This window comes from Molothrus ater, chromosome 16 (genome assembly GCF_012460135.2).
Source record: "Molothrus ater isolate BHLD 08-10-18 breed brown headed cowbird chromosome 16, BPBGC_Mater_1.1, whole genome shotgun sequence".
NCBI lineage: Eukaryota > Metazoa > Chordata > Aves > Passeriformes > Icteridae > Molothrus > Molothrus ater.
Genome location: NC_050493.2, coordinates 1,684,763 through 1,702,759, shown reverse-complemented (window position 1 = coordinate 1,702,759; position 17,997 = coordinate 1,684,763). Strand labels below are relative to the sequence as shown.

Here is a 17,997-nt window from a genome sequence, read left to right as displayed (position 1 = left end):
ACTGTGCTGAGGTTTAAAATCAAAATAACTCCTTGGAAATGTAATGGATTCACATTCCAGTTGATTTTTGGGTGGGTTTTTTTGTACCTTTGCAAAACTCAGAGGACAGAAGCTGCTGCATAAATACTTCCCTAGAGCTCATCTGGTTCCTCTCCTGTCTGTCCTGGCAGAGTTCAAATTGCTCATGAAACTCCATTTCCAGCCCTTGCTGCCCTGCCTTTGTTCAGCATCATTTCAGCAGCATGGAATTCATACTCAGGAGCTGTTACTGCTTCCTGTGAGTTCATGTGATGATTAAACTGGAGAACAGCTCATAAAGCCCCTGGTAAACCACAAAAATGCTGATCAGGTTTTAAAGGTCTGACAGAAACCCCGGCGGGTTTGTGCCCTCCCGGCTCCTTCTGCTGCCCAGACCCTTCCTGTTGTGTCTGAACATCAGCTTTTACCTTTTTGGGGCAGCTTTGGTTGGGTTGGGATGGGTTTGGGCACATGGAGGGAGAGGTGTGACCCAGGGAGCTCCAGAGGTGCCAGCTGTGATTGTGACACCCCTGAGGTCGTTGGAGGCACTGGGAGGTTTTTATTCAGCCCAACCCTGAAAAAAACTGCACAGACAAAGCAAAACCTACTCTCTCTTCTGGTTAAGGTGAAGGAGGGCAGGGTTAGCTTAGAGATCAGGGATAAATTCATCCCTGTGAGGGTGACAGGGTCCCTGGATCCCTGGCAGTGTCTCAGGCCAGGCTGGAGCACCCTGGGACAGTGGAAAGTGTCCCCAGGGGGGTTGGAACAAGGTGATCTTTAAGGACCCTCCCAGCCCAACCCATCCCATGCCCAGTGCTCCCCTCTCATCCCCTTCTCCCCTCCCTGTCACTCCCAGCAGGAACCTGCAGGGCCCCTAACGAGGAGCAGGGCCCTGGGAGGGCTGGGGCACCTCAGACAGAGCCGAGTCCCCCCCATAAATGCCCTAATGACAGCCAGCCAGTGCAGGCATCAAGCCCCTTTAATTGGCCCTTTATTGATAGCTGGCAATTACTGCCTTGTTTGGATCACGAGGGGAGGCTGAGCAGGCAGAAAGGGTCCCAGTGTAAGAGGCAGCTCTGGTGCCTTTACAGCATTTCAACAAAAACCTGTTTATTTAATATTTACTGCCCTTTTCTTCATTCAGAATGACTTTTATTGACAATCCTTGTGCTCTGCAAAGGAAGCAATAAAGTTTAATGTTGATATACCACTTAATTCTGCTTTTCAAGATTTGAATTGACATTACAGACAAGTTTTATTGGACATTTTATAATTGTTATTGGAGTCATGGTGGCGAGCTTGAGTGAGTGTATTTTTCCAGATTCCAACTGGCCTGGAGAATATTGCTTTGTCAGGAACCCAAAAAAAGTTGGGCTTTAAAAGAGGAAAGTGGGGTTTTTTTCCAAGTGTGAACTTATTCTTCTTGCCTGCTTCACGTTTGTAAGGAAAAAAGCTTAGAGAGGGTGGAAACATCAGAGAGGAGGTGCTCAGTAGCCTGAGCATGGATGTGTGTCCACCAGGGGATTCCTGTGGGGTTGGGATTCCAGCCTGGAGTTATCCCAAGGGAGCTGGAAGCTCCACTTTGTTCCCATCCTGGGCGTGCACAGGAGGTTCCTCTTGGGGTTTGTGTTTGATGGGACCCAGGTGGGGTTTGGGGTGGGATTTAGGGATTTAGGGTGGCTTTGATGGACACCCAAGTGCTGCCAGCACCTCAGTTCCCCCTGGAGGGACCCTTGGGATGAGCCCATTCCCAGCAGATCCGTGCAGGGCTCGGTGCTGCTGCTCCTGGCCAGGATTGGTCCCTCCTGCTGTGGTTTCCTGCCCCTCAGCTCTGGGGCTTTTGCCACGTTCTCTTTGTGAGCTCAGCTCAAACCCCACCATTTCCATGGACCTCCTGGGCACCGCTGCCAGTTGTGTCTGCCAGGAATAAATTATCCCTGGAAGTGTTCGGAAAACAGGGATGTGACACCTCAGGACGTGGTTTAGTGGTGAATGTGCTGGTTTGATGGGTGGATTTGATGATGCTAAAGAGCTTTTCCAACCTTAACAATTCAGTGATTCGCTGGTGTTTGTAGCAGAGGTGGGGTGTGTGCCTGAGAAATGCACACCTGGATCTGAAGCACCCCAATATTCAGGAGAAATTAAATTAAAAACACAGCTGTCAGTACCTGGAGGGGAACAAACGATTTCTTGGAGGGTCTTGGAGACCCCATTGAGGTCTGGACTCTTATTCTTGGTTCTGTAGAAGCATCAGGGCAGAGCTTACCCATACCCCGAGGAGTTTGTGGGGTGTGGGAGGTTGGAAGGGCTGGGGAAGGCAAATCCCTCAGCTTGGTGGGGATTTCACTGCTCCCTGGGGCTGCCTCCTCAAACCCTGGATCTGCCTCTTCCAAAACCCTGGAGCTGCCTCCTCAAACCCTGGATCTGCCTCTTCCAAAACCCTGGAGCTGCCTCCTCAAATCCTGGATCTCCTCCAACCCTGGATCTCCCTCCTCAAACCCTGGATCTCCTTCCTCCACCCCTGGATCTGCCTCCTCCACCCCTGGATCTGTGTGTTTTTCACGCTGTCCAACTCCCAGCTCACACCAAACGTATTTCTTGGCTCCTTGGAAGCCAGGCAGTAAAATTACACAGCTTGGCAGAGGAGCTGATGAGGGGAAGCGAGAGGGAAGCCAGAAAAAGAGGCAGGAAAAAGCCACCTTGCCCCTCAGAGCTGGCAGTAGGGCTGGGAAGGGGCCAGGGTGGATTTGGCAGTGCCAGGTGGGAAGGAGCTTCAGGATCAGAAAGGTGAAATCCATAAATGAATAAATAGCACGGAAAGTGCAGAGCTGGTGCTGTTGGAAAGGCAGGGGCACTGCTTGATTCACAGTCAGAGCCATAAAGGCCCAGTCTGGGGAGCTGGGAACGTGGGGAGGGTTTGAAGCTTTCAAATCCCTTTGGATGTGGATGGATCTGTGCAGGCGACTCCCTGGAAGCTGCTCCTGGCGTGTCCCCAGCACGGGGGTCACACTGCAGGGACCCTGCATGGGCTCAGCCCCAGGTCCCACCCCGGGACAGAGCTCCTGGAGGGGCTGGGCTGGGCCGAGGAACATCTCCAGATCCTGAGGGGCTGGGCTGGGGAACATCTCCAGATCCTGAGGGGCTGGGCTGGGGAACATCTCCAGATCCTGAGGGGCTGGGCTGGGCTGGGCTGAGGAACATCTCCAGATCCTGAGGGCTGGGCTGGGCTGGGCTGAGGGACATCTCCAGATCCTGAGGGACTGGGCTGGGGAACATCTCCAGATCATCAGGGGGGATGGTGGAGGCTCTCCCTGCTCCCACCGAGGCAGTGCCAGGATGGCTTTCAGCAGGAGCCATCCAGAGCACAAGGATGGCAGTGCCAGAGGCACAGGGATGGCAGTGCCAGGGGTACAGGGGTGACAGTGCCAGAGCACAGGGGTGACAGTGCCAGGGGTACAGGGGTGACAATGCCAGGGGCACAAGGATGGCAGTGCCAGGAGCACAGGGGTGACAATTCCAGAGTTACAGGGATGGCAATTCCAGAGCACAGGGGTGACAATGCCAGGGGCAGAGAGGTGACAATGCCAGGGGCACAGGGATGGCAATTCCAGAAGCACAGGGGTGACAGTGATGGGGGCACAGGGATGGTAGTGCCAGGAGCAGAGAGGTGATAATGTCAGGAGCAGAGGGATGGTAGTGCCTGGGGCACAGGGATGGCAATTCCAGAAGCACAGGGGTGACAATGCCAAGGGCACAGCAGTGACAATTCCAGAGCACAGGGGTGGCAGTGCCAGGAGCACAGGGGTGGCCGTAGGGTAGCAGTGCCAGGAGCACAGGGATGGCAGTAGGGTGGCAGTGCCAGGGGCACAGGGGTGGCCGTAGGGTGGCAGTGCCAGGGGCACAGGGATGGCCGTAGGGTGGCAGTGCCAGGGGCACAGGGGTGGCCATAGGGTGGCAGTGCCAGGGGCACAGGGATGGCCGTAGGGTGGCAGTGCCAGGGGCACAGGGATGGCAGTAGAGTGGCAGTGCCAGGGGCACAGGGATGGCTGTAGGGTGGCAGTGCCGGGGGCACAGGGGTGGCAGTGCCAGGAGCACAGGGGTGGCCGTAGAGTGGCAGTGCCAGGGGCACAGGGATGGCAGTAGGGTGGCAGTGCCAGGAGCACAGGGATGGCAGTAGGGTGGCAGTGCCAGGGGCACAGGGATGGCAGTAGGGTGGCAGTGCCGGGGGCACAGGGATGGCAGTAGGGTGGCAGTGCCAGGGGCACAGGGGTGGCCGTAGAGTGGCAGTGCCAGGGGCACAGGGATGGCAGTGCCAGGAGCACAGGGATGGCTGTAGGGTGGCAGTGCCAGGAGCACAGGGATGGCAGTGCCAGGGGCACAGGGGTGGCAGTAGGGTGGCAGTGCCAGGGGCACAGGGGTGACAGTGCCAGGGGCACAGGGGTGGCCGTAGGGTGGCAGTGCCGGGGGCACAGGGGTGGCCGTAGGGTGGCAGTGCCAGGGGCCAGGCACAGTTCCAGCCCTGCAGAAGGCAGAGGTGAAAGCTCCAAAGCCCCCCAGGGTTCAGAGCTCTGCAGAGGAGCCCCCAGAGGGGGCAGCTCCCAGGACCCAGCCCAGGAGCTCTGGGGGACTTTGGGAGCTGCAGAGGGAAGGGGGCACCTGCTGGGAGAGGGACCCTGAGGGGCTGTGGCAGGAACCTCCAGCTCTGCTCTGCAAAACAGGCTGCCAGCACCACCCTTGCCCAGCTGGGCACTGCACCAGGGACAGGCAGCCCCTGGGAGCTGGGCATGGGCAGGAGAGCAGGAGCAAAGTCATTTTCCTCCTCTTCTTTTTTTCTTTTTTTTTCCTTTTCAGGCAGAAAACAGTTGTTGAACAGATATTTTCTGGCTTTTTTTTTTTTTTTTCTCTTCCTTGGCTTGGCCAAACCCCAACCTCTTAAAAATTTTGATGGAAAAGGACATTTCCCTCTGGTTGCTTTTGTTCCCATCTCTCCAGGAAGGCAGGGGAGGCCAAGTGGAGATTTCCCCCCTCTTTTTTTTTTGGGAGGGGAGGACTGAGCCCCCCGTTGTCCCAGCGCTGCCTCTGCCACACCAGGAGATGCTGGAGGGATGAGCTGCCCCTGCAGCCACACACACACAAATTAAATCAGGCTGCAGCAGTGCCACAGCTGCAAGAGATTGTGTTGCTGACTTAGGAGGTAGCAGAGGTCACAGCAGCAGCCTGGAGAGAGGGAACAAAAATTAACCAGCCCCCCCTCCCTGCAGAAAGTGTCTGAATCCAGTGTTTGTTTTCACTTGTCAGAGCCGAGCTGGGCTTGTGCTCGTGGCCAGGCCGGTGTAAATCAGGGGTGTCTCCAGCAGGATTAGCGGGGTTCCCCCAGTGCCAGGCTCGTGCCAGGAGCATCAGGGCCCTCGTTAGGGCTTTAATTGGGCACCCACGGGCACGGGCACTGCTGGAGGAGGTGTTTTCCTGTGTGGATGCAGAGTGCTGGTGTTAATGCGTGGGAGAATAAAGCCCAGTTCGGTGGAGGATGGAGCAGACAGAAAATTCAGGAATTATTCTGCAGTTCACACAACCCCAGAATGGTTTGGGTTGGAAAATACCTCAGAGCCCATCCAGTGCCACCCCTGCCATGGCAGGGACACCTCCCACTGTCCCAGGCTGCTCCCAGCCCTGTCCAGCCTGGCCTTGGGCACTGCCAGGGATGCAGGGGCAGCCCCAGCTGCTCTGGGCACCTGTGCCAGGGCCTGCCCACCCTGCCAGGGATGAATTTCTTCCTGATATGCAATGTAAATCTCTTCTCTTTCAGTTTAAATCCATTCCCCCTTTTTCTATTGCTTCATATCCCTGTAAAAAATCCCTTTCCTGCTTTTTTATAAATCCCCAAGGATGCTGGGGAGTGTGGTCCCCCAGCCCAGCAGCTCTGGGTGGGTGTCACTGCCTGGGCTGGGCTGGGCTGGGCTCCCCTGCCAGAACAGAGGAAATTCAGCCTTCCCCAAAGTCCAAATCTTGTTGATTTTGTTGTGGTTTAGAAAGAAACAACAAACAGAGAGTCCCAGGAAAATGAACAGAGCAGGACTGGAGGAATGGGCCTGTGGAAAGGAGTTTTGCTGTTCAGTTGTTCAAAAATCCGCTTTGGGTTTTTTAATCTGGTGGGGTGTGAGATGGAAGGTGCAGGCAGAGAGATCCCGAGGTTCTTTGGCAATGCTGGAGCTGGGGCTGGGATGATGGAGGTCAATCCCAGCCCTGTGCACCCAGCCTGCTCCAGGTGAGGGTGCCTGGGGTGTCCCTGCCCCTCAGGACCCCCTCCCTCACCCTGGCACTGCTCCAGCTCAGCTTTCCCCACAGCAAAACAGAAGGAATGTGAAATCAAAGCACTTGCAGGGCAGATTTTCTGTTACATTTAAGCCCCCTTAAATTAAATGCTGAGCTCTACACCCCCAACAAGAAACATTCTGAGTTAAGCAGGCAGAACCCAAACTGTTTAATCACTCTGATATTTGATTTCACATCCAGCTCGATAGGATCTGCTGTGCCAGACACGGGAATAGCAGCACATACCACCCCAAACCAGTAAATAACACTGCTCCCATAATGGGCTCTGGGATTAGTTAGCAACAAGTTAAGTCCTTGCATTCTGCAGTAGTCAGAGGCACTGAGAAACACTCCCTGGGAGCCATAGGAGTGCATTTAATTAGCTCCTGATTCAGGGCATTGGGGGCTTTTTCTCTTCTTTTTTTTTTTTGTTTCTTTTTTTTTTTTTTTTTGAAATCATTAAATAAAGTGTCACCCCAAGCCAGTGCTGTAAACTCTATTTTGATTGTGGCTGCAATAACCCCTTTGGGCGTCATTCAGATTGTACTAAACAGTTTCTGGAGAGCGCTGGTTTCTCTCAAAATAAACCCAAGTCCGGCTTTGACAAGCTCTAATGAAAAACAAATTGTTATATTACTTAGAAAAATAATTTGAAGGAAGTCTGAATTAGTTGTAAAGGTGGAAAAGGTTCAGCTACTTGAAAATAGAAATTTGGAAGGTATTTATTTTAACCATTAAGCCAGTGGCCTTGAAATACAGCCTTGTTTGTTCCAGAATGCTCCTAACGAGAGCCATGAATCACGCTGTTAATCAGTATGGGAACTTGATTAATTGGAGAGGGGAGCAGCAGTGACTCCAGCAGCCTGGAGCTGGGCTCCTTCACCACCCCTCATCCTGCTGGCACCACGGGGGCTTGGAGGGCATCCCACAGCCCTGGGCCGGGCTCTGGAGAGCTGGGAATCAAAGGTGGCTGCTGGGGTTCTGTGTCTGTGCTGGTGCTGCCCTCAGAATGAGCTGGTTTCCCGTTGAGAAGGGCTTGCAGTGGCCCTGCTTGCCCTGTCCCTGGCAGCTCAGCTTTGCTGGCTCTGCTGTTGAGCCTGGGAGGGCAGTTTGGATGCCCGGCCATGGAATCAGACTTGCACAGGAGGCCCCTGAGGTGGGGAGTGCTGCCATGGCTGGAAAAACACAGCAGGAAGGTTGGGGTTGGTTTCCATTCACTGGGGCTCCTGGGTAAGGGGCCAGCAGGAGCTGCAGTGCCTTTGGCCATCCAGGGGTGAGTTCCAGCAGAGTTCCAGAATTCTGGAAGCTGCCACGTGTGCCAGGCTGGCCCAGGGCTGGTGGCACAGTTTGGTGCCACCTCTGTGCCAGTCCTTGGGAATATTGCTGAGCACTGACTCCAGAATCACCAGCTGCATCCTTAAACTGCAAGATTTGCTGAAATGGGCTGGAAACTCAGCCAGTTCTGGTGTTTTGGCCACGTTACAGCTGTGCAGGGGCTCTCAGGTGCCTCTCTCTGTGCTGCTCTTCCCACTCCAGGAGCAGCTCCCAGAGCTCGTGGAATGACGTGGCTGACAGGGAGGCTTCACCTCCTGGGCTCTGGGGCACCTCAGGGCGCTTGGGTTTTCTCCCTATTTGGATTTGGCACCTGATTTTCAGAATCCCTCCGTGCTCCAGAACCTTTTGGGCTGCAGCAGAATTTCCAGGTGCTTGGGCAGGATGGGGGAAATGGATGCTGAGGATGCTGAAATGATCCAAGCTGGAGCTTCCAACATCTGCACCTCCCAGATGGGATCAGGATTCAGCTCCAGGCTGGGAGATAAAGGATGTGTTGCACATGTGAGGGAGGGCATAAAACATTTCTGTCTGATGAGAGCCAGAGCAGCTGCAAACCAGAGATGTTCCTGGTGTCCATGACATGATCTTCACCATGTTCTGGCACCATATTGCCAGGGATAATTATTTATTTACGTTTAGGTGTAGCTGCTGAAGCAGAGTGAAACCATCACAACCCCATTCCTGTGCCCAAGCCAAAGCAGTCGCCCACTGAAATGTGTCAAATATCTTGAAATATCTGTGAATTTCTCCAGTTTCAGTGCAATGGCTTGAAGAGATGGTGAAGGTCTCCCAAGTTTAATCCCATTTTCTGTCCCTTAGTCCTTATCTGAACTGGTTCCTTTGCAGTTTCCCAGCTCTTGGCTCCCACCAAGCCCTTGCTGTTCAGCAGGGGGACATGCTGGGATTTGGGATTTGGGATCTCTCCTCCCACCAGCAAGATGACAGGGCCTTTAAATAATGTTTTCTATTCCGTTTCAAAAAAATAAAAAGAAGATGAAATCAGAACAGCCTAACTGGAAACAGATGGCAGATGAGAAACTCCTTTTAAAGAGGATTTTTAATGCATTTATTATGAAGAAAATCATTTATTGGTGTCAGAGCTGGATGTGTGAAGACAAAATGTGCCCATTCCAGGCGTGGAAGGGGCTGCAGTGGGATGGTGCCTTTGGTGTGGTGTTCTTGGAGCAAGGGGAGGATTTTGCTGCTGGTAAAGTGACTTTCCTGGCTGGGAGGAGGCTTCTTCCCATCCCTGCTCCTTCAGCTTCCCTCTGGGATCCCTGGCTGTCAGAGCAGTTTCTGTCATGCTCTTTCTGTGGGTTCCTGGCTGGGTTTTCCTGCAGTGATTTGGGTTGGGAGGGACTTTAAAGCTCATCCAATTCCAACCCCAACACCTTCCTCTGTCCCAGGCTGCTCCAAACCTGGTCTTGGACATTTCCAGGGATGGAGCAGCCACAGCTTCTCTGTGCCCTGTCCTCCCACAGAGTCATCTAAGGTTTTTTTAAAAATAATATGCATATTCCAGTCAGTTCTGTCCTGTCAAGTTAAATGAGTGTGTGCTTTTATGTGTGAAACCTTGCACAGACAGAGGGGTCACTTTCCCCAGTCCCCCCCACACAATGGCTGGCCAGCTTTAATTCAAGGCATTTAAACAAATCCCACACCATTTCAGAGGGATGGATCTGGGTGGCTGGGCTGCTCAGGGATGGAGGTGAAGAAGGATTTTCCCTTTTCCTGCTTTCATGAGCAGAACTCCTTGGCCTGTTGTGGGTTCAATGTTGCTGTGAAACACCACTGCCCCCAGAGAGGTTTGGTTTTGCTTTGGCAGTGTTGGGATGAGGCTGCAGCCCCCAGAGAGGTTTGGTTTTGCTTTGGCAGTGCTGGGATGAGGCTGCAGCCCTGGGATGCTCCAGCCCACACGCAGTTTACACAGCTGCACCATCCCCTGCCCCAGCTCCAGCAGGGCTCTTATCTCCATGCTGATGCAACAGCCAGAAATGGCAGGAAACCTGTGTCACTCATGGCTTTCATCTTCCTATAAAAACTGGGAATTTGGGAGCTGTGGCTCAGAGAGGAGTGCAGGATCCTCTTGGAAACCTGTGTCACTCATGGCTTTCATCTTCCTATAAAAACTGGGATCTTGGGAGCTGTGATTCAGGATCCTGCTGGAGCAGCTGGGGTTGGTTTGGTGCTGCCCTGGCTGTGGGATGGAGATGCTGGGCCGTGGGCAGTGGTGATCCTTCCCTGGAGAATTGTTTGCAAACCCCAAACTCACTTTCCCTTTTGTTGGGAACAGCACTTCCCAGCAGGTTGTGGCCTCCCTTCCATCCCTGGCAGTGCCCAAGGCCAGGTTGGACAGGGCTTGGAGCAGCCTGGGACAGTGGAAGGAGTCCCTGCCCATGGAAAGGGGCTGGACATGAGCTTTGAGGTTCCTTCCAACCCAAGCCATTCCATGGTTTTGATTGATCCATGGAAAAGATCCCATGATTTTTGCTGACATTGTGCAGAGCATCCTGGATTTCTGCTGCTGCTCTGAGCCCCGAGCTGAGCCCCAGAAAACCTCGATCCAGGCAGGTGTTTGCAGCACGAGGTCTCACCTCTCCTGCTTTCCTCTCGGATTTTAGTTCCATCTCTGCCAGGAGCTGCTTTGTCCACGTTCCTGAGTAACTTTTTCCACACATGAAACTCCCTCTGGGGCCGGGTTGAGCTCTGCAGGAACCACGTGGGCTTGGTCTGGGCTTGGTGTCCACACGTGGAGCTGCTCAGGGACAGAAGTGCCACTTGAAATTTACACCCTGCTCCAGGCAGGAACACTTGGGAGCAGGGAGAAATCCCAGATCAGGCCAGTTTTGGGAAGGCTGAGGAAGTCTGGGAGAAAAATGCACAAGAGGAGCAGTTTGGGAATGTTTTGTCCCAAATTTTGGCCAGCGTGGTGTGGCAGTGATGGTTGGGGTGGCTCATGGATGGATTCCCTGCGCTTTGTGAGCAAACAAGCAGAAAGGGACAGGTATTCAGTAGAATCCTGGAATGGTTTGGGTTGGAAAGGACTTTCAAGGTTATCTTGGGCAGGAACACCTCCCACTGGGCCAGGTTCTACATCAGGGTCCCCCTCAGAGAAGCTGCCAGCTCCTCTGAGATTCCAAAATACAGGAGCAGTAGAAAGCTCAGGATGCCTCAGTCAACAGAAATTTCAAAATTTCCTCTGGAAAACCAAATCAGATTGCATTGATTGTTTGGATGGGGGTGGGAATGGCAGGAGTGGGGAGTGGGAGAGACAGGGATCGTGTTTATGGCATCATTAATGTCATTTATTCCACAGCCAGCCCTTGAAAAGCAGTTGTAATCCCCACAGAAATCCCTCTGAGGCAAATCTGCCAGTTCTCCTCATCCAACACGGATCATCCCTGCAGCCAGAAACCTCAGAGGGAGCAGAGCCAAGGGAAAAGGGTCAGGGGGCACCCTGAAACCCAATGCACCCAAATCAGCTCCACCTCTGAGGTTCCAGGGGCAGAGGGATGGTGCTGCAGGGCCAAAACTGCAGGGACAGTGGAGTCCTGAAGATGGAGAGAGATCAATTTTCCTGGGGTTATTTGGAAAAAAAAAGTGTGACCGCAGATGAAAACTGGAGCTTCAAAATGTTGTGTTCATTCCCAATTCCCCTTCTCCACCACCCAGGCAGGAAGGGATCAGCTGGAGAGTCCTGGTGGGCAGTCCCAGGTGCTGGTGGCCATCAGTGGGAGGGTCCTTGGTGCTGCAGAATCCCTGCTGGAGGGATTTCCTCAGGCCCCTGAAAGCAGGGAAAGGGAGATGTTTCCATGGAAATCTGTTCCTCAACCGTCTTGGCAGCCAAAGCTGAAAGGATTGGAGCCTTTTGCCCCCAGCTCCACGTTTGTGGTCAGTGTGAAGCCCCACCTGTGATCACCACAGGCAGCCTCGGGCAGGCTGCAGTGAATTAAAGCACCAGGGGGAGTTTGGAGGAGCACATCCTCTTCCTTCTCGGAGTCAGGTTACAGCGACCTCGGAACATCTGCACACCGTGTCCCAGGGCTCCCAGAGGTTCTGCTGCATGCAAGGTTCATCTGCTTTGTTCAGCTCCTGGCCTTTCCCCTTCCTCCTTGCCTCCTCTGGATCCAGGGCTGCTCTCGGTGTTCCTGGCCATCTCCTGGTGCCCTGGGTGAAACTCCCCATGGAGTTTCAGTGGTGTCTTTCCACAGAGCCATAACTCCATGGCCATTTGCTGTGCTCGTGGGAGAACTCGCTCCTGTTTTTCCAAAAGCCTGATTTCCCTCTAAGCTACTGCTTCCCAGCATCCTGAAACACTGAATTTAGGGGGAAGAAAATGCATTCCTTGATATTCCCTAGATTCTAGAGATGCATTTGGTGATGTGATGCTGCTTTGCTTTGGGATGCCTTTGCCTGATCTCCAGGTTGTCCTGACAGGGTTTCATTGAAATCAGGCTGTCAAGGCGGGTCCTGCTGCCTCCAGGAGCCACTGGATTTTTTGGGAATCCAGAGCAAGGGAGGTGCCAAAGCCATGGGATGGCTGTGGTGGCCGGATTCATGGTGGTCCATGCTGAGAAGATGATGTTGAACTCCAGCATCTCCTGGAAGTGACCCCAAGCTCCCCTTGGGAGCAGCACATCCCCATCCCACCCCATCCCACCCCAACCCTTGTGCTGTTGTGCAGAGCTCAACGCCCAGAAGGAAAATGCAACTCCAGCTTTTCATTTTTGTGCCTCTCAGGCCCAGACCTCAAGGTTTTAAAGACTTTCATATGTGCCTGACTTGATGTGCTCCGAGTATTCCCATTGAAGTGAACTAAGTGGATAAGACTTTGCAGGATTAAAGCCAAATGAGTCCTCACCCACCATGCTGGGAAGTCTTGTTGAAGTGGGTCATTGGAGGGAAAGGAGGAGGAGGCGCTTCCCAACTTGCCCCTTTCATTTTATGCTTTTATTTATTTAAAGGATTTTTTTTTTTTTTAATTCTTATGCAGCTTGGGGGGAGAAAAGAAAATAAAAAGCCCCAGGCTGTGGTGTAACCACCGCAGGCAGATGTTGTCATGACTACTAAACAAGAAACCTGATTTATAAAATGAGGAAAAACAGATGAACGTGAAATAAAAGAGAAAAAAAAAGAGAGAGGCGATCTTAAAATATTAACTCTGATGTAGAGAAAAATATAAACAGACAGGGTTAGGAAATTCCATAAGGAATATGACTTGTTTAATATTAATCATAAAGGAAAAGATTATGAGGGCTCCAAAGGGTGCCAAATGAAATACTCCACACTCAGCCACTGCTGTGATAAGAATCCTTGTGTGGCTTCCAGGGCTGCCCTTGGCCACACTGTGGTGGAGATGTCCTGGCTGGAAGTTGTTCCAGGGATGTTCTTGTGGTTCTGCTGCTTCTCCTGGTGCCTCTCCTCCCTCACAGCAGTTTCTGAGTGCAAACCTCCAGTGTGTGACAGCCAATAACCTGTACTTTTATTGCAAATTGTACTTTCATTGCAAATGTGGGCAAGCTGGGAGCGGTGACTGTGTTTGGGGATGTGGAGGGGTTTCTGTCACTGGGTCAGCTCAGGAGGGGGGGGATGTGTCCCAAACCAGGGTTCACCATGTCCCAGAGATGAGGTGCCTGCAGATGAGTGGCTGGGTGGGGCTCAGGTGGCTCTGCTCCCATCTCTGTGTCACTCTGCTGCTCTTCTTGTCCCTCTCCTGCCATCCTGAGTGGTAAAGCCCATGGTGATCCTGCACCGGAGAAGTGCCAGTGTCACAATTCCCTCATCAGCGCTCCCAGACCATTCCCTGTCCAGGACAGGAAGGTCTTCAGGACCAGGAGGCACCTCTGGTTGTATTCCAGAGGCTCTCACTGGACCCCTGCCAGTCCCCTTTGTCCCTTGGGCTGTCCCCACGGGTGTTCCTGGTGACAGTGCCCGATGTCACCAGCTCCTCCAGCACGGTGACAGCGGCGCTGCCGCCACAAGACACCAGAGAGGAGCAGCAGTGACCACAGCTGGGAGGGCTGGGGGACACCTCCCTGGGCTCCCCCTGTGCATCCTGCCCAGAGCTGTCGTTTGCTGCTCCATTCCCTTCCCTCCCTGCTCACAGCTCCGAGTGGGACAGGAATGCCTCGTGGCACAGCCTCTGCTCCAGCAGGGAATTCTGCAGCTCTGGCATTGCTGCTCCCAGCCCACACTGGCCCCAGCCCTGGCTTTGGCACTGGCTCCCAAACAGTTTGGTTTGCAGAAACCTCCCTCACTGTCAGGAGGAATTAAGCTCCAAAGCCAGACAGAAACTCTCCCTAACAAGTCCATGGCCTGAAGGTCCAGGATGGAGATGCCCACCCAACAGGACCTTCCAGGGCTGCTGAGCAGATTCCCCCTGCAGAATCCATCCAGGACACCTGGGCAGATCCACTCTCACCTCTCCAGGTGCCTCTGCCTGCTCCTGATCCATGTCCTGACCTGGCACTGGCCGTGCACACATTGCCAAAGCTCTGAGCACTGTGGGGATACTGCAGGAAAACTGGAGCAGCCAAGATTTCTGCATCTTTTCACAGATCCCTGCATCTTTTCCTGGCTCCCCTCATTTTTCCCAGCTCCCTGCATTTTTTTCCTCAGTTCTTTACATCTTTTCCCAGCTCTCTGCATTTTTTCCTTCAGTTCTTTACATCTTTTCCCAGCTCCCTGCATTTTTTCCCCTCAGTTCTTTACAACTTTTCCCAGCTCCCTGCATTTTTTTTCCTCAGTTCTTTGCATCTTTTCTCAGCACCCTGCATTTTTTTTTTCCTCAGTTCTTTACATCTTTTCCCACCTCCCTGCATTTCCCCCCCCCCCCCCCAGTTTTCTGCCTCTTTTCCCAGCTCAGCAGCCTGGGAGCATTCAGATCCTTGCCCCTTCTTATCAATCCCTTTCCAGTTCTCCTCCAGCAGCGCCAGGCAGTGCCTGGCACTGGTCTCTCATTCCCATCCCTGTCCCAGTGTCACTCTGGCACCTGGCTCCTTATCCCCGCTGCTGCATGAGGCTGTTGGACTCACAGGATGAGGCAATGATGGATTTCTGCTCTTCCCCTCTGTTGACAAACCCAGTTTGTGGGTGAATAATGAGTAACCCTTGAAAGCGAGCCCCGTGGCTGATGTGCATGGATGCCCTTGGGCTTTGTGGGATGAGTCACTGTGGGGAGCAGGAACTTCCTCACAGACAGGCAGCTGCATTTCATCCTCTGCTGCAGATTCCTTGGAGCTGCAAAGCCTCGAGCCCTGGGCAGCAGGATTCCAGGGGAGCAGCTCTCCCTGAGAGCAGCCCAGCTGCCCCTGGGTGTTTGCAGGGCGGCGTTCCCCCTCTGGTGACAGCCCTGCCTGGAATTTCCAGCCTGGGATGTTTTCATTCCTCTTCCAAAGGTTCCTCTCATATGTAAGCCATCAGTGCAGCAGCCTGAGCAGGGATCTTGCAGCTGTGACCTTGCAAGTGGGTGGCATTTTCTGCTTCCTCCTCAGCATCCTCAGGGATCCACAGCTCATGTGATGGGCCAAATCCGGGCTGGGAAAAGCAGGATGAGGCTACCAGGAAATACCCACTGCCCTCATCTCCTCGTGGCTGGGGTCTTCAGAGCTCCCACGAGGAGCCAGGCTCCTCAGGCAGCCCTGAAATCCTCCTTTGCCATCAGTGCAGGCAGCAGGCTCATAAATGGCTCCAGGTTTATTAAATCCCATCCCTTTGCAGCACCTTGTCTTCCTCTGCAAAGCTAAAAGCAGGATTTGGGCTTCTTTCGCCTTCTGTTCCTATCTGGGGCTGAACAGACTCCATCAATCCCTGTATTGGAGGTTTCTTTCAGATCCCTACAAGTAAATAAATCCATATAAATAAAATAAAAGCCACCCCCAGCAGGGCTGGAGCAACGAGTATCCCCATCTCTCATGATCTTCCCTGCCTCCATCCCAGCATCATTTTGTCCCACATGGAACCAACTGCTCAGGGAAGGAAAGAGCTGAAAAAAACTATTTTTTAAAAAATTATTTCAACATTTACACCTCACTCCCATTGTAATTGGAATTATGAGTAAGGCTGAAAAGAAACTGCTGCAGATGGCAGCATAAAAATGTGATTTTTAACACATTTTGTGTTTTCTTAAGCATCTCTGGTTTTGCCCAGGGTACATTTCATTTGCTATTTATTTAGTCCCCACCTCTGACAGCTCAGGGATTGCTAAGCTGCCATCTGGGACGGAAGGAAAATGGGAAAATGCTTATTTTTCCTGCTTTTTCTTCTTTTGACCTCAGAAAATGTAACAAAATTTAATAAAATTTAAATGTTTCAGTGAGCTGCATGGTTACAACCAGGAGCTGGGCTTAGAATCCCAGAATCCTGGAATGGTTTGGGCTGGAAGGGACCTCAGTAACCAACCCCTGCCATGGGCAGGGACATCTCCCCTCTCCCAGGCTGCTCCAAGCCCCTTCCAGCCTGGCCTTGGGCACTGCCAGGGATGGAGCAGCCACAGCTGCTCTGGGCACCCTGTGGCAGATCCTCACCACGGACCTCAGTGATCCTTGTGGGCCTCCCCTAACTCAGGATATTCCTTGATCCCATATTTATCCCAGTTTGAAGCCATTTTCCAGCAGAGCTGAGGGAAGGATTTGGGACAGAGCCTTGCTGCAGAGGCACTGATGGAGATGCCAAGGCACGGTGGCTGTTCTGCCCTTCCTTCACATTTCTCCTCTTGTTTTTTTTTTTAGCATTTCCATAAAATTTTTACATCCAGTCCTTCACTTTTTTTATCCTCCAGGCTTTTGCAGCCTGGCTTTATTAAAATCAAATGCTGCCCAGCCCCAAACACAGCACCGGGCTGGGTTTTCCTGGGGTGTTTTCAGCCACAACTGTTTCCCATTTCTGCTGGGCTCTCAGGAGCCCACGGGCTCAGGGACCAGGGATCAGCTCCGTGTGTTCCCCCCCAAAATGTGCTCTTGGTTTGCTGGAAAAATCCAGGTCATCCCAGAGTTGGAAACTCACCCGGCCTTGGCTTCCAGTGACACCGAGTAGCCAACCCAAGTTAAATATTTCACTGCAGATGTTGCTGAGAGCTTAAAGTTACCCAAAATTATGGATTTAACGAGGCAAGGAAAGGAGCTGGAGTAAGATCCAAATCAGGGAAGCCACCAGTGCTTTCCAGGCCGGTGTCAGGCTGATCAGATGTGACATCCTTGACTTTTTCCTTGCGTGTTCCCTGGGCCTGCGGATGTGGTCACGTCCTTTCCTTTTAGCTTGAAAAGGCAGAGATGGGTTTGAATCTGTGCTGGGCTTGAATCTGGGGAGCAGAGAGTCCCAGTCCAGCTGTTGCAGATGTCTCCATTTGTGAATTGGTGAAACCAAAACCTTGGATTTGAATTCTTTTGGAAGGGGATTGTGACACAGATCCCGTTTCCCTGTGCCAGGGCTGTCTGACATTGGCCATGCTCAGCATTACCATCAATATTTATTTCCAAGAACATTGTTTTCCCCATACTCTCTCTTTAATACCAATTTCATCCAAATTTTACCAAGACCTGGACTAGAGAAGATGTTCACTATCAGAATAGATTTTTTCTGATGTGTTCTCCTTTTCTCCTTCCCAAAAAATTGGGTTTGCTCTGACTTTGCCAATTGTTAAATACCTCTAAATATTGCAGAAAAAGTGATTTTCAAAGGAGCCTGCAGTGCCTGGATGGTGAAAGGGAATAGAAGCATTTTTGCCAGAAGTGTTTTAGCATTCCTTCAATCAAGGAATATAAACAGTTCCATGTGACTTTGGGCTGATCCAGGATTTGAGAGCAGGGTTTAATTCACATCATTTCTCGTAGAGGGAATTTTGAACCCACATATCTCCTAAAAATGTCCTAATTAGTAGGGAGGAGGATATTCTGGGAAAGGCTTTCGCTTTCTACTCTTGGTGGTGTTCCACTTTATTACTGATCACTCAATAACCATCCAGCATTAATTACAGGGGAGTTCTGTGTAACTGAGTTATTGATTGGTGCCTATTGACAGCCCATTCCAGGCTGTAATTAAACCTCAAACCAGCATTACTTCTACAGGCCTGGAAAATGCTTTTCCCGAATCCTTCTTTTCCTGTGTGTTGGTATAAGGGGATAATCCTGGCTCCGAGGCACAAATGGCAAATGAAAATGGTGTTTGTGGTTCCACCAAGTCCGGAGCTGCTCCTTGCCATGCCTGGCTCCTGCTGCAGCTGGTGGGAAAGGAGCTGAGGGCTGGTCCCACCCTCCAAAACCTGCATGCCTGGAGCCTTTTGGGAAGGACCAAGGTGCTGGGAATGCCTGGGGTGGGATTCCTCATCCTGGCTGC

General features: G+C 52.4%; 1 protein-coding gene across 1 annotated transcript in view; it reads left to right on the top strand.

Moving 5' to 3' along the window:
• Positions 1 to 17,997, top strand: part of LMF1 (lipase maturation factor 1) — a 141,559-nt gene that overhangs the window by 96,986 nt on the left and 26,576 nt on the right. The gene's annotated exons all lie outside the window — the stretch shown is intronic.